The sequence below is a fragment of the Arachis stenosperma genome, chromosome 3 (assembly GCF_014773155.1).
Source record: "Arachis stenosperma cultivar V10309 chromosome 3, arast.V10309.gnm1.PFL2, whole genome shotgun sequence".
Lineage (NCBI taxonomy): Eukaryota > Viridiplantae > Streptophyta > Magnoliopsida > Fabales > Fabaceae > Arachis > Arachis stenosperma.
Window position 1 is genome coordinate 9,872,794 of NC_080379.1, and position 26,098 is coordinate 9,898,891.

General features: G+C 38.0%; 2 non-coding genes across 2 annotated transcripts; one reads left to right on the forward strand and one right to left on the reverse strand.

Moving 5' to 3' along the window:
* Positions 1-11,567: 11,567 nt before the first annotated feature.
* Positions 11,568-11,675, forward strand: LOC130971303 (small nucleolar RNA R71). Its single transcript, XR_009082528.1, has one exon. It is a non-coding gene; the product is annotated as a small nucleolar RNA R71 (small nucleolar RNA).
* An 8,451-nt stretch (positions 11,676-20,126) lies between these two features.
* Positions 20,127-20,231, reverse strand: LOC130972435 (small nucleolar RNA R71). Its single transcript, XR_009083603.1, has one exon. It is a non-coding gene; the product is annotated as a small nucleolar RNA R71 (small nucleolar RNA).
* Positions 20,232-26,098: the final 5,867 nt, after the last annotated feature.

The window sequence follows — 26,098 nt, forward strand, 5'->3', positions numbered from 1 at the left end:
TAAACCGTAATGAAAAATTTAACAGAGACCCATAAAATTCCAATAAAGACTGAGACCTACCTCAAGAATAAATGAGGAGTGGTGATATACCTTAACATTGTAATTTTTGGTGTTTTTCAAAATTGTGGAAAGTACACAAATTGAAGTGTCCGGTTTCATTGCAAAGAGAGAGGGGGCACAAATCAGACCCAGGGTTTTCCTAAATCGGATCCAAGGTTTTCTACCAGTACACAAATCGGACCTAGGGTTTTCAGTACCTCAAATCGAACGGTCCGACTTCTCTTGGACAGCCATCATACGCCAGTGAATCACCATACACCCCCATAACTCAAGTATACACCATTCTTTTCATCATATTAAAAATAAAAAATTCTAAATGAAGATGGATGACGGGATTAAAATACCTATTCTACGGGATCCATGAAATTTTCGTGAAGGAAAATTCACTTAGTTTATTCTTTTATATATAATATATATTTTTATTTTATTTTATTTTATTTTATATATTAAAAATTTTGTGTATATGTTGACTAAATCGAAATTGTGTTTAAATTATATTTAATTTAATACATTTGGTTGAATTATATTGAATTTTATTATAGTTGTGTTGAATTTTTTTAAAAAATTTAATATTTATCAATATCCGAATATATTTGCTTCTCCTATGAAAAAAGTAAATCGGGACTCGTGACAGGAATGGAACAGAAACAATAGATGTTTTACTAAATAGGGATGGGGAGTAGGAGAAGGTCCTGTGAAAGAGAGTAATGATTTAGAGCAAAGGAATTACTTAATAGACCAAGAAAATCAAGAATAACATTATTACTGTAAATCTGTTTTTCTGTTATAACAGTTTTATTATTGATATTAACTTAGTCTATGTAAAATGCTATATATAAATAGCTAATAGTATATATTTGTGGTTTACACTTTCTTATTCTAATATTCAAGTTTAGTTTCTTTCATTTCAAGTTGCTACAATTCTCTCTCAATTCTTTATTCTGTTTTTCAGTTTTGTTTTTACATTCTTTGAGAGTTTATCATTAGATTTTTGATATTCAAATTGTTGTTCTATAAAGCTTTTATGGTATCAAGAGTTAGGTTGATTTATAGCTTCTATAAATCAAAATTCTAATGAATCCACTCCTTCCAATATTGTTATTTTTGCACCAATCATCAATTCTCTACCACCAAATTTCTTCAATCATCACCCATTCAATCCCGTTACTGATAAATTTGGAGAAAACAATCATAAAACCTGGTTGCAACAAGCTTTAGTTGCAATCAAGGGACAAGATCCTGAGGACCACTTATTTCAGACGTGTTCCTTAATAATTTTCTTCCTTTACAGATCAATAAGCTAGGATTGAGTCCAAACACTATAAACAATGGGACAAGATGATCACAATTTGGGTTCATGGATGTTGGCCTCCAAGGAATCGGAACTCAAAGACAAGATGGTTGGCTACACTTTCAGCTATGAAATCTGGGAGATAATAGATGAATATTTTGTAATTCAACAAAGTACAAAATCAAACTGGTGAAGGAATAATTCAAGACTCTTCAAAGATCAAGCAAATCATTGATTCTCTAGCAACATTAGGTAAACCTCTCACATCTAATGAACATAAAGAGACTATCTTGGAAGAATTCACTGAGAATTTTCAAATGCTTCTAACTATTATTAATGCTAAACTTGAGTTTTATAATTTGTGTGAAGTTGAAACTCTTGTTCTTTCACATGTTGAGATGCTAGAAAATTTTCGAAAATCTGAAAATGTGATGCTGCAAGCTAATTTTGCACAAACTTCATTCTATTCTATACTAAATAACATGAGAGCACTAACATTTCGAGAAATAAGCAGAGGTTTTAGACTTTTTTAAAGAACAGACAGATCTTATTATCAACATCTAATACTATAGTGCCAAGTTTGTGGTCGAATTAACAACATAGCTTGGTATTGTTTTCACATATTTGACCAAAAAATTTTTCTACCATCTCAAAACCAAGCTACAAGGATAAACAATTACACTCCATTATTCTATAAAAATGAAATCATGAAACTTTCAGTTCTGTCTAAAATAGTTTAAAAATTTTATGATTTAACTAAAATATGCTGAGCATATTTTTTTGAATAAATACAAAAGAAAAATAATTTTTTAGAATAAGTTTTATGATTTAGAATTTATAATTTAGAGTTTAGAATTTAGATATTAGATTTTAAAATTTAGAATAAAAAATAATTTTAAAAAACTGATTTGTATTAACAGAAAAAATAACAATTATCTAGTTAATTTTTTTAATGTTATAACATGTTACACATCCTATACACTATTATAAAAAAAATTATTTAATTTTAATCTCCTTATTTTATTCTATTTTCACTTGATAATCTAATATTTGGGATACAATTTACATTAATATTCTTTATAATGTGCAACATGTTATAAAATTAAAAAATAATTATATAATTATTTTTTTAGTCAACACCCCTATCTCTTTCTCATTGTTTATTTTCTCTCTCTTTTCATATATCTAACTACAACTACTTTAAATTGGTTAGTAGTTAAAAGAATTTAGATTCTTTAAATTTTAAATTTTACTTTAAATAATAAAGTATAATCTATCATCATTTATTTCATAAGTGGGACTAAGAGAAAACGTGAGAGAGAAAATATTTAAGGGTGAAAGATCTTACTTTATTCTCTAAAATGAAAATCTAAAATTTAGAGGATCCAAATTCTAAAGAAATGTTATACAATACCTAGACAGAAACACCAAAAAAAAAAAGACAGAGAATTTGTTAAGATTTATATTTTTCATAAAACTTTTTCATAAACCACTAGAGTCAATAACAGTTTATATTATATTTTAGTTTGTACGTAAATTGTGATAAAATCTCACAGTTTATAATGATAGTTAATTTTCATATAATTTGTAATCTACATTAGCGATTTATGTATAGATTTTGAAACATCTACACCTTATAGTGGTTTATATAAAATAAGTATAAGATCGAAATGAAATTATTTAAAAAATATTGTAATTAAGTCATTTTGACCTACAATTTATTTAAATATAAAATTTTACCTATTGATGATCTATTAAACCATAGGTAAGCCACTACACAAGTTAATATTTTAGCAAAAAATAGAACATAGAACTGAAGGAGAAAATGTGACTAATCAACTAATAAGCATGTATAGTACAACTATGATTGCCATAGTCTTAATTAACCACCAGAATTAGTTTCAATGGCACGATTCACTATAAGAAATTATCAGAATAATGACCAATTTTAGCTATTAAAAAAATTGGTTGCTAATAGCGACTGATTTAGTGACCGATACAGAATTTCTTGGATCAGAAAAAAATTGGTCGCTAAATCAGTGACTAAATTATATTGAGTGACCGATTTTAGCGACCAACAAAATCAGTCACTAATAACAGCCGAATTAGCAACTGATAAGTTTATTATACAACTAGAATAAAATCGGTCGCTGTTTTTTAATTTAGTGACCGAATTAGTAACCAAAATAGGAGAAGTAACATCTTTAGGATTCTTGGTCACAAAATCGGTCGCTATTTTTTAATTTAGCAACCGATAGAGAAATAGGATGAAAAATTGTTTGGTCACTAATTTAGTCGCTAAGGCAATGGTAACTAAATCGGTTGCTAATTGTTAAGATAGCGACCGATTTTAGCGACTAACAAAATGGTCACTAATAGCAACCGAATTAGCCACCGATAAGTTTTTACACAACCCGAATAAGGTTGGTCGCTAAAATCAGTCGCTAATTTTTATTGTACCGACCGAATTAGCAACCAAAACAAAGAGGTAACATCTTTGGGACTCTTGGTTACAAAATCGGTAGTTATTTTTTTTAATTTAGCGACCGATTTTACAACCGATAGAGAAATAGGGTGAATAATTATTTGGTCGCTAAACCTGTGGTCTTTAAATCGGTTGCTAATTGTTAAGATAGCGATCGATTTTAGTGACCAACTAAAAAATACTATTATAAACTAATAAATCACTAAAGTGGTCACTAATTTAAATCAAATAAGATAGTTACAGAGTAACCCTCACTAAATCCTAACTCAACTCCCTTACATTATTCTCATCTTCTCCAAACAATTACCGAGTTACCCGTTGGAAGCATAACACCGTCTTCTGAGTTACCCACACCATTATCGTCTTCTTCATCGCAGTGTCGTTTTCGTCATCTTTAGATTGCAATGCCTTCTCCTAAGGTCTCATCGCTGTCGTCTTCTAAGTCTCGGTGTCATTGCCTTGGGTCTTTTAGATTTCAGCGGCGTGGTCATCGTCTGAATTCACAAATCATCTCATCATCGTCCAAATCTGACTTTCTTATTGTTGTGCCGTTCTTTTCTCACCATCACATCTTCTGGTCGCGCCGCTTCCTTTGCTCACTCCTTCATTGTAGATTCAGATCTACCGTTGGTCATTGTCGCATAGTTCATTTCTCACCGCCACCTCCTCTAGTAACTTTTTCTCCAACAACAACAACAACAACAACAACAACAGTCCTCTGGTAACTTTTTTTCAAACTAATTTATTTAATATTCTGTAGCCTCAAATAATGATCATTTGTTGCTGGCAGAAGGATAATGTATCTAATCAGTGCAAGCACATAGTCCACCTTCTCACGAATGAGCAATCTCGGCTTTGAATTCCAGATGCAATTGATCTTGTAATTCTTTGTTTCTTTCTGATATCTTGCCTTCTCTTTATCTGATTCAGATTTTAGGTACGTCAATTTCTCCACTAGTATCTTAATATTTATGTGATTATTTGATTTTTGTTATTATGTTTCTAATTAACACATTTTGAGAATCAAACATAATTAGGTAACTATTTTTTATGGTGCTGATTTTTTTATTTAGTTATGCTGTGATTGTGTCTCATTTCGAGAATCTAATCTAATTATGTAAAACTACTGCATTTTTGGTATCTCGAACCATAGCCAACTACCGCAACTATTTTCAAACCACAGAGAATAACGGTGGTGCAGCGAATGGTAGTTTTACAGAACTGTTGGCAATTGATGGAGCTGCATATGATTCCATTTACCATTTAATGTGTTTCTTAGTTGCTTGTAATTATCTGACTAGTTAATTAATTCGTGGTCTCTAAGTTTTGAAAAAGATGAATTATTATTTACTTATGGTCAATTTGGTATGTTGGTGCGCGAAATTGTGAACAATACTTTTTCACAACTCTCATAATCCCCGGTTATGAACTCCAAAAACTTGGTAGCTCAATTCCATGGCATTACACAACTTCGCACAACTAACCAGCAAGTGCACTGGGTCGTCCAAGTAATAAACCTTACGCGAGTAAGGGTCGATCCCACGGAGATTGTTAGTATTGAAGCAAGCTATGGTCATTTTGCAAATCTTAGTCAGGCAGACTCAAATGTATAATGGTGATGAACGAAAATAACATATAAGATAAAGATAGAGATACTTATGTAATTCATTGGTAGGAACTTCAAATAAGCGCATGAAGATGCCTTCCCTTCCGTCTCTCTGCTTTCCTACTATCTTCATCCAATCCTTCTTACTCCTTTCCATGGCAAGCTCGTGTAGGGTTTCACAGTTGTCAATGGCTACCTCCCATCCTCTCAGTGAAAGCGATTGCATATGCTCTGTCACAGCATAGCGGAATTCAGCTGTCGGTTCTCGGTCAGGCCGGAATAATATCCATCGATACTTTTGCGTCTGTCACTAACGCCCCGCCTGCTAGGAGTTTGAAGCACGTCACAGTCATTCAATCATTGAATCCTACTCAGAATACCACAGACAAGGTTAGACCTTCCGGATTCTCTTGAATGCCGCCATCAATTCTTGCCTATACCACGAAGACTCTGATCTCACGGAATGGCTGGCTCGTTTGTCAGGCGAGCACTCGGTTGTCAGGCGATCAACCATGCATCGTGTTATCAGGAATCCAAGAGATATTCACTAAGCCTCGGATGCTTGTAGAACAAGAATGGTTGTCAGTCACCTTGTTCATAGGTGAGAATGGTGATGAGTGTCACTGATCATCACATTTATCAAGTTGAAGAACAAGTGATATCTTGGACAAAGAACAAGCGGAATTGAATAGAAGAACAATAGTAATTGCATTAATACTCGAGGTACAGCAGAGCTCCACACCTTAATCTATGGTGTGTAGAAACTCCACCGTTGAAAATACATAAGAACAAGGTCTAGGCATGGCCGAATGGCCAGCCTCCCAATGATCTAAGATAGCATAAAACACGAAGGTAGCTACCCAGATATCTCAATACAATAGTAAAAGGTCCTACTTATAGAAAACTAGTAGCCTAGGGTGTATAGAGATGAGTAAATGACATAAAAATCCACTTCCGGGCCCACTTGGTGTGTGCTTGGGCTGAGCAATGAAGCATTTTCGTGTAGAGACTCTTCTTGGAGTTAAACGCCAGCTTTGGTGCCAGTTTGGGCGTTTAACTCCCATTTAGGTGCCAGTTCCGGTGTTTAACGCTGGAATTTCTGTAGGTGACTTTGAACGCCGGTTTGGGCCATCAAATCTTGGGCAAAGTATGGACTATCATATATTTCTGGAAAACCCAGGATGTCTACTTTCCAACGCCGTTGAGAGCGCGCCAATTGGGCTTCTGTAGCTCCAGAAAATCCACTTCGAGTGCAGGGAGGTCAGAATCCAACAGCATCTGCAGTCCTTTTGAGTCTCTGGATCAGATTTTTGCTCAGATCCCTCAATTTCAGCCAGAAAATACCTGAAATCACAGAAAAACACACAAACTCATAGTAAAGTCCAGAAAAGTGAATTTTAACTAAAAACTAATAAAAATATACTAAAAACTAACTAGATCATACCAAAAACATACTAAAAACAATGCCAAAAAGTGTATAAATTATCCGCTCATCACAACACCAAACTTAAATTGTTGCTTGTCCTCAAGCAACTGAAAATCAAATAAGATAAAAAAGAAGAGAATATGCAATGAATTCCAAAAACATCTATGAAGATCAGTATTAATTAGATGAGCGGGGCTTTTAGCTTTCTGCCTCTGAACAGTTTTGGCATCTCACTCTATCCTTTGCAACTCAGAATGATTGGCTTCTTTAGGAACTCAGAATCCAGATAGTGTTATTGATTCTCCTAGTTAAGTATGATGATTCTTGAACACAGCTACTTATTGAGTCTTGGCCGTGGCCCAAAGCACTCTGTCTTCCAGTATTACCACCAGATACATACAAGCCACGGACACATAATTGGGTGAACCTTTTCAGATTGTGACTCAGCTTTGCTAAAGTCCCCAATTAGAGGTGTCCAGGGTTCTTAAGCACACTCTTTTTGCCTTGGATCACAACTTTATTTCTTTTTTTTTTTTCTTTTCTTTCTCTTTTCTTTCTCTTCTTTTTTTTTCTCTTCTTTTTTTTTCGCTTGCTTCCTCTCTTTTTTGTATTCACTGCTTTTTCTTGCTTCAAGAATCATTTTTAATGATTTTTCAGATCCTCAGTAACATGTCTCCTTTTTCATCATTCTTTCAAGAGCCAACATTCATAAACCACAAATTCAAGATACATATGCACTGTTTAAGCATACATTCAGAGAACAAAAGTAATGCCACCACATCAAACTAATTAAACTGTTATAAAATTCAAAATTCATGCAATTCTTTCTTTTTCAATTAAGCACGTTTTTATTTAAGAAAGGTGATGGATTCATAGGACATTCATAACTTTAAGGCATAGACACTAAGACACTAATGATCACAAGACACAAACATGGATAAACATAAGCATAAAATTCGAAAAACAGAAGAATAAAGAACAAGGAAATTAAAGAACGGGTCCACCTTAGTGATGGCGGCTCTTTCTTTCTCTTGAAGATCCTATGGAGTGCTTGAGCTCCTCAATGTCTCTTCCTTGTCTTTGTTGCTCCTCTCTCATGATTCTTTGATCTTCTCTAATTTCATAAAGGATGATGGAGTGTTCTTGATGCTCCACCCTTAGTTGTCCCATGTTGGAACTCAATTCTCCTAGGGAGATGTTTACTTGCTCCCAATAATTTTGTGGAGGAAAGTGCATCCCTTGAGGCATCTCAGGGATCTCTTGATGAGAGGGGTCTCTTGTGTGCTCCATCCTTTTCTTGGTGATGGGCTTATCCTCATCAATGGGGGTGTCTCCTTCTATGTCAACTCCAACTGAATAACAGAGGTGACAAATGAGATGAGGAAAGGCTAGCCTTGCCAAGGTGGAAGACTTGTCCGCCACTTTATAGAGTTCTTGGGCTATAACCTCATGAACTTCCACTTCTTCTCCAATCATGATGCTATGAATCATGATGGCCCGGTCTAGAGTAACTTCGGACCGGTTGCTAGTGGGAATGATTGAGCGTTGAATGAACTCCAACCATCCTCTAGCCACGGGTTTGAGGTCATGCCTTCTCAATTGAACCGGCTTGCCTCTTGAATCTCTCTTCCATTGTGCGCCCTCTTCACATATGACTGTGAGGACTTGGTCCAACCTTTGATCAAAGTTGACCCTTCTAGTGTAAGGATGTTCATCTCCTTGCATCATGGGCAAATTGAATGCCAACCTTACACTTTCCGGACTAAAATCCAAGTATTTCCCCCGAACCATAGTAAGATAATTCTTTGGATTTGGGTTAACACTTTGATCATGGTTCTTGGTGATCCATGCATTGGCATAGAACTCTTGAACCATCAAGATTCCGACTTGTTGAATGGGGTTGGTAAGCACTTCCCAACCTCTTCTTCGGATCTCATGGCGGATCTCCGGATATTCACCCTTTTTGAGTGAAAAGGGGACCTCGGGGATCACCTTCTTCAAGGCCACAACTTCATAAAAGTGGTCTTGATGCACCCTTGAGATGAATCTCTCCATCTCCCATGACTTGGAGGTGGAAGCTTTTGCCTTCCCTTTCCTCTTTCTAGAGGTTTCTCCGGCCTTGGATGCCATAAATGGTTATGGAAAAACAAAAAGCAATGCTTTTACCACACCAAACTTAAAATGTTTGCTCGTCCTCGAGCAAAAGAAGAAAGAAGAGAGTAGAAGAAGAAGAAATGAGGAGAAAGGGAATGGCTTTGTATTCGGCCAAAGGGGAGAGAGATGGTGTTTAAGGTGTGTGAAAATGAAGGAATGAAGGAGGGTTTATATAGGAGAGAAGGGAGATGGAGTTCGGCCATTATGGGTGGGTTTGGGAGGGAAAGTGGTTTGAATTTGAAGGGTGAGGTTGGTGGGGTTTTGTGAAGGATGGATGTGAGTGGTGAAGAGAAAGATGGGATTTGATAGGTGAAGGGTTTTTGGGGAAGAGGTATTGAGGTGATTGGTGAATGGGGGAAGAAGAGAGAGGGTGGTGGTGGGGTTGGTGGGGGTCCTGTGGGGTCCACAGATCCTGTGGTGTCAAGGAAAAGTCATCCCTGCACCAAATGTTGCTCAAAATCACGTTTTGAGTCATTTCTGGCGTTAAACGCCGGGCTGGTGCCCATTCCTGGCGTTTAACGCCAGGTTCTTGCCCTTTTCTGGCGTTTAACGCCAGTCTGGTGCCCCTTTCTGGCGTTAAACGCCCAGAATGGTGCCAGACTGGGCGTTAAACGCCCAACTGCTAGCCTCACTGGCGTTTAAACGCCAGTGGGTTCTTCCTCCAGGGTGTGCTGTTTTTCTTCCTGTTTTTCATTCTGTTTTTGCTTTTTCAATGGATTTTGTGACTTCTTATGATCATCAACCTACAAAAAAACATAAAATAACAAAAGAAAATATATAAAGTATAATCATTGGGTTGCCTCCCAACAAGCGCTTCTTTAATGTCAGTAGCTTGACAGAGGGCTCTCATGGAGCCTCACAGATACTCAGAGCAATGTTGGAACCTCCCAACACCAAACTTAGAGTTTGAATGTGGGGGTTCAACACCAAACTTAGAGTTTGGTTGTGGCCTCCCAACACCAAACTTAGAGTTTGACTGTGGGGGCTCTGCTTGTCTCTGATTTGAAAGAAGCTCTTCATGCTTCTTCTCCATGGTGACAGAGGGATATCCTTGAGCCTTAAACACCAAGGATTTTTCATTCACTTGAATGATCAGTTCACCTCTATCAACATCAATCACAGCCTTTGCTGTGGCTAGGAAGGGTCTGCCAAGGATGATGGATTCATCCATGCACTTCCCAGTCTCTAGGACTATGAAATCTGTAGGGATGTAATGGTCTTCAACTTTTACCAAAACATTCTCTACAAGTCCATGAGCTTGTTTTCTTGAATTGTCTGCCATCTCTAATGAGATTCTTATAGCTTGTACCTCAAAGATCCCCAACTTCTCCATTACAGAGAGAGGCATGAGATTCACACTTGACCCTAAGTCACACAGGGCCTTCTTGAAGGTCATGGTGCCTATGGTACAATGTATGGAAAACTTCCCAGGATCTTGTCTCTTTTGAGGTAATTTCTGCCTAGACAAGTCATCCAGTTCTCTGGTGAGCAAAGGAGGTTCATCTTCCCAAGTCTCATTTCCAAATAACTTGTCATTTAGCTTCATGATTGCTCCAAGGTATTTAGCAACTTGCTCTTCAGTGACATACTCATCCTCTTCAGAGGAAGAATACTCATCAGAGCTCATGAAAGGCAGAAGTAAGTCCAATGGAATCTCTATGGTCTCATTTTGAGCCTCAGATTTCCATGGTTCCTCATTGGGGAACTCAGAGGAGGTTGGCGCACGCCCATTGAGGTCTTCCTCAGTGGCGTCCACCTCCTCTCTTTCCTCTCCATATTCGGCCATGGTTATGGCTTTGCACTCTCCTTTTGGATTGTCCTCTGTATTACTTGGGAGAGTACTAGGAGGGAGTTCAGTAACTTTCTTGCTCAGCTGTCCCACTTGTGCCTCCAAATTTCTAATGGAGGACCTTGTTTCAGTCATAAAACTTTGAGTGGTTTTGATTAGATCAGAGACCATGGTTGCTAAGTCAGAGGGGTTCTGCTTAGAATTCTCTGTCTGTTGCTGAGAAGATGATGGAAAAGGTTTGCCATTGCTAAACCTGTTTCTTCCACCATTATTGTTGTTGAAACCTTGTTGAGGTCTCTCTTGGTTTTTCCATGAGAAATTTGGGTGATTTCTCCATGAAGAATTATAGGTGTTTCCATAGGGTTCTCCTAGGTAATTCACCTCTTCCATTGAAGGGTTCTCAGGATCATAAGCTTCTTCCTCAGATGAAGCATCCTTAGTACTGCCAGGTGCATTTTGCATTCCAGACAGACTTTGAGAAATCAAATTGACTTGTTGAGTCAATATTTTATTCTGAGCCAAAATGGCATTCAGAGTGTCAATCTCAAGAACTCCTTTCTTCTGATTAGTCCCATTGTTCACAGGATTCCTTTCAGAAGTGTACATGAATTGGTTATTTGCAACCATGTCAATTAGTTCCTGAGCCTCTGTAGGCGTCTTCTTCAGATGAAGAGATCCTCCAGCAGAGCTATCCAAAGACATCTTGGATAGTTCAGAGAGACCATCATAGAAAATACCTATGATGCTCCGTTCAGAAAGCATGTCTGAGGGACATTTTCTGATTAATTGTTTGTATCTTTCCCAAGCTTCATAGAGGGATTCTCCATCCTTCTGTCTGAAGGTTTGGACTTCCACTCTAAGCTTACTCCATTTTTGAGGTGGAAAGAACTTTGCCAAGAAGGCATTGACTAGCTTTTCCCAAGAGTCCAGGCTATCTTTAGGTTGTGAGTCCAACCATATTCTAGCTCTGTCTCTTACAGCAAAAGGGAATAGCATCAGTCTGTAGACCTCAGGGTCAACCCCATTAGTCTTGACTGTGTCACAGATTTGTAAGAACTCAGCTAAAAACTGATGAGGATCTTCCATTGGAAGTCCATGGAACTTGCAATTCTGTTGCATTAGAGAAACTAATTGAGGCTTAAGCTCAAAGTTGTTTGCTCCAATGGCAGGGATAGAGATGCTTCTCCCATAGAAGTCGGGAGTAGGTGCAGTAAAGTCACCCAGCACCTTCCTTGCATTGTTGGCATTGTTGTTGTTTTCGGCTGCCATGTCTTCTTCTTCCTTGAAGAATTCGGTTAGGTCCTCTACAGAGAGTTGTGCCTTAGCTTCTCTTAGCTTTCGCTTTAAGGTCCTTTCAGGTTCAGGGTCAGCTTCAACAAGAATGCCTTTGTCTTTGCTCCTGCTCATATGAAAGAGAAGAGAACAAGAAAATGTGGAATCCTCTATGTCACAGTATAGAGATTCCTTGAGGTGTCAGAGGAAAAGAAAAATAGAAGAAGGGGATAGAAGAATTCGAACTTGATTAGATAGAATTCGAGTTGTGCATTAAGAAGGAGTAGTACTCCATAAATAGAAGGATGTGGGAAGGAGGGAAGAGAATTTTCGAAAATTAAATTAAAAAGTTTGAAAACATTTTGAAAAACTGATTGATAATTTTCGAAAATTCAAAGTGGAAAAGAAATCAAGTGATTTTTGAAAAAGATTTTGAAATTAGAAAAAAAGATTTGATTGAAAACTTATTTTGAAAAAGATGTGATTGAGAAGATATGATTTGAAAATAATTTTAAGAAGATTTGATTTGAAAACAATTTTAAAAAGATTTGATTAATTACTTGCCTAACAAGAAAAGATATGATTCAAACATTAAACCTTTCTCAACAGAAAAGGCAATATACTTGAGATGTTCAATCAAATCATTAATTTTTAGCAAGTATCTTTGAAAAAGGAAAGAAATTGATTTTGAAAACATTTGATTGAAAGGATATGATTTGAAAAAGATTTGATTTTGAAAAACTTTGAAAACTTGAAAAAAAAATTGATTTGAAAAACAAAATCTTCCCCCTTTGCCATCCTGGCGTTAAACGCCCAGAATGGTATCCATTCTGGCGTTTAACGCCCAAAATGCACCCTTTTTGGGCGTTAAACGCCCAACCAGGTACCCTGGCTGGCGTTTAAACGCCAGTCTGTCCTTCTTCACTGGGCGTTTTGAACGCCCAGCTTTTTCTGTATAATTCCTCTGTAGCATGTTCAGAATCTTCAATTCTTTGTATTATTGACTTGAAAAGACACAACTAAAAAAATATTTTTGGATTTTTAATAATCAAAATGCAACAAGAATCAAATAACAATGCATGCAAGACACCAAACTTAAGATGAGACACTAGACTCAAACAAGAAATTTTTGGGTTTTATGATTTTTTTGATTTTTTTGTGTTTTTCGAAAATTAAGTGGAAAAAGGTATCAAAATTCTTAATGAGAATTCCAGGAATCAGTGCAATGCTAGTCTATGACTCCGGTCCAGGAATTAGACATGGCTTCACAGCCAGCCAAGCTTTCAAAGAAAGCTTCGGTCCAAAACACTAGACATGGCCAAAGGCCAGCCAAGCCTTAGCAGATCACTGCTCCAAAAGCAAGATTGATAAAAATCAACAAGCTCTTGTGATGATAAGTTGAAACCTCGGTCCAATGAGATTAGACATGGCTTCTCAGCCAGCCAAACTTCAACAAATCATCTTGAAACTCTAGAATTCATCTTCAAGAATTTCGAAAAAAAAAAATACCTAATCTAAGCAACAAGATAAACCGTCAGTTGTCCAAACTGAACAATCCCCGGCAACGGCGCCAAAAACTTGGTGCTTGTTGCCGGATCTTGGCACTGATGTTACCGGACAAAAAGCTTGCTCAAAACTTGAACAATCCCCGACAACGGCGCCAAAAACTTGGTGCGCGAAATTGTGAACAATACTTTTTCATAACTCTCATAATCCCCGGTCATGAACTCCAAAAACTTGGTAGCTCAATTCCATGGCATTACACAACTTCGCACAACTAACCAGCAAGTGCACTGGGTCGTCCAAGTAATAAACCTTACGCGAGTAAGGGTCGATCCCACGGAGATTGTTAGTATTGAAGCAAGCTATGGTCATCTTGCAAATCTTAGTCAGGCAGACTCAAATGTATAATGGTGATGAACGAAAATAACATATAAGATAAAGATAGAGATACTTATGTAATTCATTGGTAGGAACTTCAGATAAGCGCATGAAGATGCCTTCCCTTCCGTCTCTCTGCTTTCCTACTGTCTTCATCCAATCCTTCTTACTCCTTTCCATGGCAAGCTCGTGTAGGGTTTCACCGTTGTCAATGGCTACCTCCCATCCTCTCAGTGAAAGCGATTGCATATGCTCTGTCACAGCATAGCGGAATTCAGCTGTCGGTTCTCGGTCAGGCCGGAATAATATCCATCGATACTTTTGCGTCTGTCACTAACGCCCCGCCTGCTAGGAGTTTGAAGCACGTCACAGTCATTCAATCATTGAATCCTACTCAGAATACCACAGACAAGGTTAGACCTTCCGGATTCTCTTGAATGCCGCCATCAGTTCTTGCCTATACCACGAAGACTCTGATCTCACAGAATGGCTGGCTCGTTTGTCAAGCGAGCACTCGGTTGTCAGGCGATCAACCATGCATCGTGTTATCAGGAATCCAAGAGATATTCACTAAGCCTCGGATGCTTGTAGAACAAGAATGGTTGTCAGTCACCTTGTTCATAGGTGAGAATGGTGATGAGTGTCACTGATCATCACATTTATCAAGTTGAAGAACAAGTGATATCTTGGACAAAGAACAAGCGGAATTGAATAGAAGAACAATAGTAATTGCATTAATACTCGAGGTACAGCAGAGCTCCACACCTTAATCTATGGTGTGTAGAAACTCCACCGTTGAAAATACATAAGAACAAGGTCTAGGCATGGCCAAATGGCCAGCCTCCCAATGATCTAAGATAGCATAAAACACGAAGGTAGCTACCCAGATATCTCAATACAATAGTAAAAGGTCCTACTTATAGAAAACTAGTAGCCTAGGGTGTACAGAGATGAGTAAATGACATAAAAATCCACTTCCGGGTCCACTTGGTGTGTGCTTGGGCTGAGCAATGAAGCAATTTCGTGTAGAGACTCTTCTTGGAGTTAAACGCCAGCTTTGGTGCCAGTTTGGGCGTTTAACTCCCATTTAGGTGCCAGTTCCGGCGTTTAACGCTGGAATTTCTGTAGGTGACTTTGAACGCCGGTTTGGGCCATCAAATCTTGGGCAAAGTATGGACTATCATATATTGCTGGAAAGCCCAGGATGTCTACTTTCCAACGCCGTTGAGAGCGCGCCAATTGGGCTTTTGTAGCTCCAGAAAATCCACTTCGAGTGCAGGGAGGTCAGAATCCAACAGCATCTGCAGTCCTTTTGAGTCTCTGGATCAGATTTTTGCTCAGATCCCTCAATTTCAGCCAGAAAATACCTGAAATCACAGAAAAACACACAAACTCATAGTAAAGTCCAGAAAAGTGAATTTTAACTAAAAACTAATAAAAATATACTAAAAACTAACTAGATCATACCAAAAACATACTAAAAACAATGCCAAAAAGTGTATAAATTATCCGCTCATCATATGTATGTATGATCATATATACAATTTGAATTTTGAATAACTGTCTCAGCTTGATGCTTGTGTTCTGCAATTGTTTTATTTCATGGCCTTCTGACATCTCAATGATGACCCAAGAACCATCAGAGGAATTGGAAAAACATGCAACCTCAGGGTATCGTGCAAGAGGCAATAGTGAATACATTAGAGCAAAGCCTAGCCTGTTAAGAGCAAAGCCTGACCTGGCCTGGTCTGTTTCCACCCCTACTTGGGAGGTTACTTCCTTTTGCTTGTCACCTTCTTTGGTTCTTCTAGGGGCTTCTTTGGTTGTTCTTCTCCTCCTTTGTTCTTGCCTAAATTCTTTCAATAACTTCCTAAATATATCAAAGTTCAAACTAACTCCAACAAACATTAATTAAAGCACAAAAATCTCAATTAAAATATGAAAATCACTAATTTTATTCAAAGAAATAATAAAGAAAACAACTAAAGATGCTCATGCATTACCGGCCACCGCAAAACCATCACCACTACCTCCTCCTCCTCCTCTTTCTTTTTCTTCTTCGTGCAAACCAGGTGCGCCGTCGCCTCCACCATCCCCCTTTCTACCGGCGATCACCACGCCATGGCCACACCCTATTTTCTTTTCTTACATTCCCTATCTCTGTCCCTTTTTTTCTCGCGACCCTCCTCTTGTTTTCTCCATCTGGTCCTCACCCAATCCCTCTTTCTATCTTGACCTCTCTCACTGAACAAAACGAACAGCAACTCCTGTGTCCCTGAGCAGAGCCCCTATTCCTCCTTCCCGTCATGACCAAAATCATCGGCGCCACCCTGAACTACAGCAACTAACCAGGCACTGCTACCTTTTCCACTAGTCCCCTGCTCCAGTGTAATGTCCCTTTCAAACATGTCAAAAAAAAAAAAAAACAAAAATATTTGACAAATTAACTCGGTGTACGTTTAGAGTCATCAACAAAACATGAACACTTTCTTAATCTATAACCATCTCGCAAAGCCTTCCCACCACATCTACAACTTTTACAATTTCTTGTGATGTCGCACATAAACCGATCTCACACAAACCGTATCCAAAGAAAAATAGGGTATCACATATGACACCAAACAAACTCAAGCTCAAGGAAAAGAATTCATAATTCAGAAAGTAAAGGATGAAAATCATAGACAGTGTTCACAAGAGTTCGGAAGGCTGAATAGAATTCTAACTAAACATGGATACATAGATATGGTGAAGTGTATCAGAAACTGAATTAAATCATAATTAATTTAAACTTATCTTAAAATTAATGTAATTACTTTTGATGAAATAGTCCTCTAAAGATAATAAGTTCAGGTTAATAAAATAAATCATAAATAATCTATAATAAAAGTTTAAAAAATACGGATTGTTACATCCAGCACCACATGCTGCCACTCTCCTCTGGTCACTGCCTCTATAACTCCATCTCTCCCTTAATTTCTTGCTTTGTTCTTCATTATAGGTTCTTGAACAAACTCTTTTTCAAGTCATTTAATTTTAGTTTAATTTAATTTAGGTTTAATTAGAATTTCATTTTTAATTTTGAATTAGTCTTGAGCTTTAGTTATATTTAATTTTCTATTTTAGTAGATTTAGAGGGTTAAAATAGGATTAGAATAGATTTTTAAACTCTGTGATATTGCTGAAAGTGTTGGAAATTGATTAAATGGATGAATTATGTTGCTGATCTTGTGTTGTTTATGCTAAAATTAATGAATTGATGTTGAAGAAATGCTTGTTTGTGCTATGTCTTGTTATTTTTACTTTTGCACGCCAAGTGTCCGATTATAAGTCTCTATGTCTATCGTCCGTTTTAAATTGTATGTTGTAGCTACCACGTGATTTAGAATGTTTGGTTTTGCATGGCATAATTCATTAAGTCTAATTGTGATAAAGGATTGTAACATGTTAAAAATTATTTGCTGCTTGAGTTTTGAGTATGTATATTGTGTGTAAATACCAAGTTGGTTTCTTTGAAAAATTGAATTTCAATCACAAAACAACACACTCTAACATTCTTCTTTTGCACAATCTATCACAATTTCATCAATTCTTTTAGTGCCCAAGTGTTTTTGAGCTCTTTTGACTTGTTTGTTGATGCGTCCGCATCTTTAGTAGATTTTTTTACATTATTTTCATGGTTTCTTAGAGTTAATTACAGTTTCTTCCATCTAAACTAACTGATTTGAGATATTCTTAGCTACTAATATGTTTTCTAAGTGCTTTCAAGAAATCAAAGTAAAAGAGAAAAAAACCAATTAGCAAAAGAAGCACATTCAAGGGCAAGCCAAAAGGAGTGGCGTGCAATGCCACAATAGGGTGTGCAATGTGCCCCAAGCCAAGACCAAGTGGCGTGTAACGCCACCACTATGGGTGTACAACGCTCTCCTATTTCAAGAAGAATGGCGTGCCATGTCATGTAAGCAGCATGCAATGCCTTCGGCCAGAGAGAAGAAGCGGCGTGTAATGCCACCCAACCAGTGTGCAATGCCATCGGCCATGGGAGCTCACCAAGTTGGCATGCCACTTCCTCAACCAAGCGTGCAACGCCTTCGAAGGCCCTTTAAGTTGGTGTGCAATGCCATACATTGGTGTGTATCGCCCCCAAGCAAAAGAGGAGCTAGCGTGTAACGCCATTCATTGGCGTGCAACGCCTAGGACCGTTGGGAGGACTCACCAAGCTGGCATGTAATGCCATGTAAGGGCGTATAATGCCCCTGAAGAGTGAAGCATGTGGCGTGTAACACCACTCCAAGGTGTGTCACGCTGTTAACCCCTGGGAGGCGCACTAAGTGGGCGTGCCACGTGAAACCAGGCGTGCAACGCCTTAAGCCCATTCAAGAATGGCGTGCCACGCCAAAGCCCAAAGTGCAATGCCAAAGAAGCCCACTCCACTAAATGTGCAATTTCAATTAAGGTCATGAAAGATTCTATTAGGATGCAATTTGATTTGAATTAGATTTGATTTGGATTTGAATTATTGTTACTAGTTATCTTATTCTTCATAAAAGATAAGATTTAGTTTTGAATTTGAATTTTAGGTAAACCTACGATATAAATAAGTGACATTGTTCACAGAAAAGGGGATCCAGACTTAGCCGCGTTCTCTTTCACCTTTATTTTTTCATCTTTCTCCATGAGTCACGAATTTCTTTGTCAAAGGGATTAGGAGCTCTATTTATGTTTTCATGGATTATTAAGCTAAGTTTTATTCTATTTTGAATTATTGCATTGATCTATTTTAAGATTGAATTTTCGTTCTTCATTCTTTAAAGAATTAGTAGTATTGGAAAATATGTTAACTTTGTTTTGAATTTTGTTTATTATTTTGGAAAATTTAATATCGGAATTACAGCTTGAAAACTCTTTCTCATGACTTTTTAATATTGACTAAGAATAGTGGTTTAAAAAGTGTGCCACGTTGCTTTTCTTATAATTTTCAATTGTTTAGGACTAATTTGAATACGTAACATATAATTCGACCTCAGAACTACTTTTGAATTTTATTTGAAACTAAATCAGATTTGTGCTAAACCTCTTCAATTAATCGGTTAACCAAGGAATTGGTAATTGATTAATTGAAGATAAATTGCGGAGCCAAGGAATTGGGATTCCGTTATTTATGATTTGTCGTGAAAAGGTATTTTGCATGCATCAAAATAGATAAACATAAGGATTGATCTTCCTGGGAACTAAATATCTCCAAAAACCCTTGACACTCTCACTCATTGTTTTCTCTCAATCAAAATACATGTTCACTACTTCGTCTTTAGCATTCAACATTCTAAAGTTCTAGCAAGACACGGTTCAGCCACTTATGAATCCAAGTTCATTCGATCTAATTAGAAATTTGACTCGATATTTGCTTGCTCAATCCTTTAATTCTCGTAGGAATGATATCCACTCGCCAGAGTATTACTATAACGATCTGGTGCAGTTTCCAGTATCTGTGAGCATCAATTTCCGCTCATTAAGTTTTTAACGCCATTGTCAGGGATTAATTGAGATTAACAACATACGTTTGGTTGAATTTCTAAATTAGATACTGTTTTCTTTTGTTTTACTCCTTCATTTATTATTATGTCTTCATTCCTTTATTTTTCTTCTTACCACATGTACCTTTAATTTGTTTATTTGTTATGCAAGGGAGTGATGATCCCGAACCTCTCCAATACAATCCCAAAATAGAGAGAGCTTTATTTCGATGAAGAAAGAAATTAAAGGCAGAGAAAAGAATGGCCGAGGGACAAAACAATGCAAGAAGAACCCTTGGAGACTTCACCAGACCCACCATTGACAGTTGTGATAGTAGCATAGTTAGACCCAACATAGTGGCCAAAAATTTTGAATTGAAACCTTCACTCATCCAATCGGCACAACAGGATCAATTCAGCGACAATCCTCACGAAGATCCGAACATGCACATATATAGCTTTCTACAGATATGTGACACAGTAAAGAGCAATGGAGTCTCCCCAAAAGCCATAGATTGAGGTTGTTTCCGTTCTCTCTAAAGGATAGAACTAAAGAGTGGCTACAAGCTTAACCCTTAGATAGCATAGCAACATGGAATGATTTGGTTAACAAATTCCTAACCAAATACTTCCCACCACAAAATCTAGCACGGTTAAGGAATGATATTCATGCTTTTACACAGAAGGATGGGGAGTCACTTTATGAAGCATGGGAGACATACAAAGGAATGTTGAGAAAATGCCCTCATCATGTATTCCCTAAGTGGTTGCAACTTCAATCATTCTATGATGAAATATCTCATGCCTTCAGAACCCTAATTGACTCATCAACTAGAGGATCCTTGCATCGGAAGACACCTGAAGAAGCTCTAGAGTTGATAGAGACAATGGCTAACAATCATTACATGTATGCAAACGAAAGAACAGTCAAAATAAGGGTGATGGAGCTAGACACACTGGATGCACATTTGGCACAAGACAAAGCCATGTCCTAACAAATCAACTCAGTTACTAAACAAGTGGGGCACATGCAAGTCTCAGCTGTAAGAACATAAGTCACAACATATAATTTGTGTGGAGGAGGTCATCAGGATGAAGATTGTAAACTATTCAAGGATGACTAACTCCCCATTGAGCAAGTAAATACATGGGGAATCCTTCAAGAAATCCACAAAATGATCCATTTTCAAAGACACAAAGCCCGGGCTGGAGGAACCATCCAAACTTTGGGTAAAAAAATTAAGGACAGAGGAACTTTATTACCCCTTACCAACAATTAGCACCTCCAGCATAACAACAAAATCCTCAAAAGCCTTCCTCTCTCGAGATCACCATGAACAAACTGTCTCAAACAACCTCTGAATTTATGCAACAAACCTAAGATTTCATGCAAGAGACAAGAGCCAACTTCAAGAACCAGGAGGCCTTCATTAGGAATTTAGAGGTGCAAGTGGGTCAAATTGCTAAGCAATCAACAGAAAAACCCACAAACTTCTTCCCAAGTTACACAGTACCAAATCCTAAGAAAGAGTACAAGGCCATTAATCTAAGAAGTGGAAAGGTACTTGGCAAAGAACCCACAAAGAAGTGGAGAACAAAAAGCAAGCAAAGGAAGACATGCATACACCACCCCCCAAATACCCAAAGCATATACAACAGAGAAGGTGCACATACCCAGGATTCCATTCCCACAAAGGTTGCAAAAGGAGAGTCAACAACAATAATACTCCAAGTTTCTGGAAGTGTTAAAAAAAAACTACAAATCAATATCCGATTCGTACAGGCCTTGTAGCAAATTATAACACCCTAATTACCCTAAGCCTTACCTCATACCGTAAAGCAAAGGTTAATCAAAGGTTACGACAAATCTACGGCTTATATATAAATATATATAGAAAGAAATAATAATTCTAGAAGCCCGATGAAGAAATAAACTCAAAACAGAGTTTCAAAAGTGCAAAATATTCACACGAAGCTACAAACTTAAGGCACAAGATATAGATACAAGATAACAAGATATAAGTATAGAAGATAGTATAATAGTCATAAGGAACTAGCCTCTGCCTGCGGAGTTTAGGCCAACTAGTTATATACAGACATACAGAGTTTTGAAAGTTAAAACATCAGAATACCTTTCTCAAAGTAAGCCTTGATGAGTCCATATTTGACGATGAATTTTGGTTTAAATTGGACGGATTTCATCACATAAACTCACACTTATTCACCAAAAAAGCATACCTTTATGATTTCTCTCTAATTTAGTCTAAATATGAAAACATGCGTTTTTGTGCTTAAATTGATCATTTTAATTCCACTTTTATGGCATTCGATGCCGTGATATATTTTGTGAGTGATTTTAGGTCAATTAGATAAGAATGAGTTGGTAGAAGTGGAAGGAAGCATGCAAGAAGGGAAAACACATGAAGAAAATAAAGGAGAAGCAATCAAAGTGTGCCTACGCACAACCTTCTGTGCGTACGCACAAGTCCCTGCGTGTGACTGATAAACCCCATTTTTAGGGTTTATCTTGTGTTGAATTTAGAGTATTTTGCTAACTTTTTCTCACATTTAGCCAATGAATTAGCATGATTTTGTGATCTCTCCCGTATTTGTGCTTGAATGTAAAAAATGCTTTTTAAGCCTTTAATTTGGTAATTTTAATTCATCCTTGATTCCATAAGATGCCTTGATGTGTTCGTTAGTAATCTCAGGTTAAAATAGGCTAGGCATGGATCAAAGGAGCAAGGAAGGAAATATGCAAGTGAAGAGAAGCACAAAGAGCCAAAGAATTGATCTCGGCCAAGGACGCGCACGCGCACGAGGCGCTCGCGCGCACCTTGTGAAATTGGCAAGGGACGCGTACGCGTACCGTGCGCGTTCGCGCCGAAGGCTGCACGTGATTTTTAAATAGAAAACATGTCCAGTGATTTCTGGGAAGCTGTGGGGCCCAGTTACAACCAATTTTGGTGCCAAAGTGCTTTAAAGGACCAATGATTAAAGGGAAAATCATCAATCTTTCATTCATTTTGTATCTTACACACTCATTAAGATTAGGATTAGTGGTGCGCGAAATTGTGAACAATACTTTTTCACAACTCTCATAATCCCCGGTCATGAACTCCAAAAACTTGGTAGCTCAATTCCATGGCATTACACAACTTCGCACAACTAACCAGCAAGTGCACTGGGTCGTCCAAGTAATAAACCTTACGCGAGTAAGGGTCGATCCCACGGAGATTGTTAGTATTGAAGCAAGCTATGGTCATCTTGCAAATCTTAGTCAGGTAGACTCAAATGTATAATGGTGATGAACGAAAATAACATATAAGATAAAGATAGAGATACTTATGTAATCCATTGGTAGGAACTTCAGATAAGCGCATGAAGATGCCTTCCCTTCCGTCTCTCTGCTTTCCTACTGTCTTCATCCAATCCTTCTTATTCCTTTCCATGGCAAGCTCGTGTAGGGTTTCACCGTTGTCAATGGCTACCTCCCATCCTCTCAGTGAAAGCGATTGCATATGCTCTGTCACAGCATAGCGGAATTCAGCTGTCGGTTCTCGGTTAGGCCGGAATAATATCCATCGATACTTTTGCGTCTGTCACTAACGCCCCGCCTGCTAGGAGTTTGAAGCACGTCACAGTCATTCAATCATTGAATCCTACTCAGAATACCACAGACAAGGTTAGACCTTCCGGATTCTCTTGAATGCCGCCATCAGTTCTTGCCTATACCACGAAGACTCTGATCTCACGGAATGGCTGGCTCGTTTGTCAGGCGAGCACTCGGTTGTCAGGCGATCAACCATGCATCGTGTTATCAGGAATCCAAGAGATATTCACTAAGCCTCGGATGCTTGTAGAACAAGAATGGTTGTCAGTCACCTTGTTCATAGGTGAGAATGGTGATGAGTGTCACTGATCATCAGATTCATCAAGTTGAAGAACAAGTGATATCTTGGACAAAGAACAAGCGGAATTGAATAGAAGAACAATAGTAATTGCATTAATACTCGAGGTACAGCAGAGCTCCACACCTTAATCTATGGTGTGTAGAAACTCCACCGTTGAAAATACATAAGAACAAGGTCTAGGCATGGCCGAATGGCCAGCCTCCCAATGATCTAAGATAGCATAAAACACGAAGGTAGCTACCCAGATATTTAATACAATAGTAAAATGTCCTACTTATAGAAAACTAGTAGCCTAGGGTGTACAGAGATGAGTAAATGACATAAAAATCCACTTCCGGGCCCACTTGGTGTGTGCTTGGGCTGAGCAATGAAGCATTTTCGTGTAGAGACTCTTCTTGGAGTTAAACGCCAACTTTGGTGCCAGTTTGGGCGTTTAACTCCCATTTAGGTGCCAGTTCCGGCGTTTAACGCTGGAATTTCTTGAGGTGACTTTGAACGCCGGTTTGGGCCATCAAATCTTGGGCAAAGTATGGACTATCATATATTGCTGGAAAGCCCAGGATGTCTACTTTCCAACGCCGTTGAGAGCGCGCCAATTGGGCTTCTGTAGCTCCAGAAAATCCACTTCGAGTGCAGGGAGGTCAGAATCTAACAGCATCTGCAGTCCTTTTGAGTCTCTGGATCAGATTTTTGCTCAGATCCCTCAATTTCAGCCAGAAAATACCTAAAATCACAGAAAAACACACACACTCATAGTAAAGTCCAGAAAAGTGAATTTTAACTAAAAACTAATAAAAATATACTAAAAACTAACTAGATCATACCAAAAACATACTAAAAACAATGCCAAAAAGTGTATAAATTATCCGCTCATCACAACACCAAACTTAAATTGTTGCTTGTCCTCAAGCAACTGAAAATCAAATAAGATAAAAAAGAAGAGAATATGCAATGAATTCCAAAAACATCTATGAAGATCAGTATTAATTAGATGAGCGGGGCTTTTAGCTTTCTGCCTCTGAACAGTTTTGGCATCTCACTCTATCCTTTGCAACTCAGAATGATTGGCTTCTTTAGGAACTCAGAATCCAGATAGTGTTATTGATTCTCCTAGTTAAGTATGATGATTCTTGAACACAGCTACTTATTGAGTCTTGGCCGTGGCCCAAAGCACTCTGTCTTCCAGTATTACCACCGGATACATACATGCCACAGACACATAATTGGGTGAACCTTTTCAGATTGTGACTCAGCTTTGCTAAAGTCCCCAATTAGAGGTGTCCAGGGTTCTTAAGCACACTCTTTTTGCCTTGGATCACAACTTTATTTCTTTCTTTTTTTTTCTTTTCTTTCTCTTTTCTTTCTCTTCTTTTTTTTTTCTTCGGTTTTTTTTCGCTTGCTTCCTCTCTTTTTTGTATTCACTGCTTTTTCTTGCTTCAAGAATCATTTTTAATGATTTTTCAGATCCTCAGTAACATGTCTCCTTTTTCATCATTCTTTCAAGAGCCAACATTCATAAACCACAAATTCAAGATACATATGCACTGTTTAAGCATACATTCAGAGAACAAAAGTAATGCCACCACATCAAAATAATTAAACTGTTATAAAATTCAAAATTCATGCAATTCTTTCTTTTTCAATTAAGCACGTTTTTATTTAAGAAAGGTGATGGATTCATAGGACATTCATAACTTTAAGGCATAGACACTAAGACACTAATGATCACAAGACACAAACATGGATAAACATAAGCATAAAATTCGAAAAACAGAAGAATAAAGAACAAGGAAATTAAAGAACGGGTCCACCTTAGTGATGGCGGCTCTTTCTTTCTCTTGAAGATCCTATGGAGTGCTTGAGCTCCTCAATGTCTCTTCCTTGTCTTTGTTGCTCCTCTCTCATGATTCTTTGATCTTCTCTAATTTCATGAAGGATGATGGAGTGTTCTTGATGCTCCACCCTTAGTTGTCCCATGTTGGAACTCAATTCTCCTAGGGAGATGTTTACTTGCTCCCAATAATTTTGTGGAGGAAAGTGCATCCCTTGAGGCATCTCAGGGATCTCTTGATGAGAGGGGTTTCTTGTGTGCTCCATCCTTTTCTTGGTGATGGGCTTATCCTCATCAATGGGGGTGTCTCCTTCTATGTCAACTCCAACTGAATAACAGGGGTGACAAATGAGATGAGGAAAGGCTAGCCTTGCCAAGGTGGAAGACTTGTCCGCCACTTTATAGAGTTCTTGGGCTATAACCTCATGAACTTCCACTTCTTCTCCAATCATGATGCTATGAATCATGATGGCCCAGTCTAGAGTAACTTCGGACCGGTTGCTAGTGGGAATGATTGAGCGTTGAATGAACTCCAACCATCCTCTAGCCACGGGTTTGAGGTCATGCCTTCTCAATTGAACCGGCTTGCCTCTTGAATCTCTCTTCCATTGTGCGCCCTCTTCACATATGACTGTGAGGACTTGGTCCAACCTTTGATCAAAGTTGACCCTTCTAGTGTAAGGATGTTCATCTCCTTGCATCATGGGCAAATTGAATGCCAACCTTACACTTTCCGGACTAAAATCCAAGTATTTCCCCCGAACCATAGTAAGATAATTCTTTGGATTTGGGTTAACACTTTGATCATGGTTCTTGGTGATCCATGCATTGGCATAGAACTCTTGAACCATCAAGATTCCGACTTGTTGAATGGGGTTG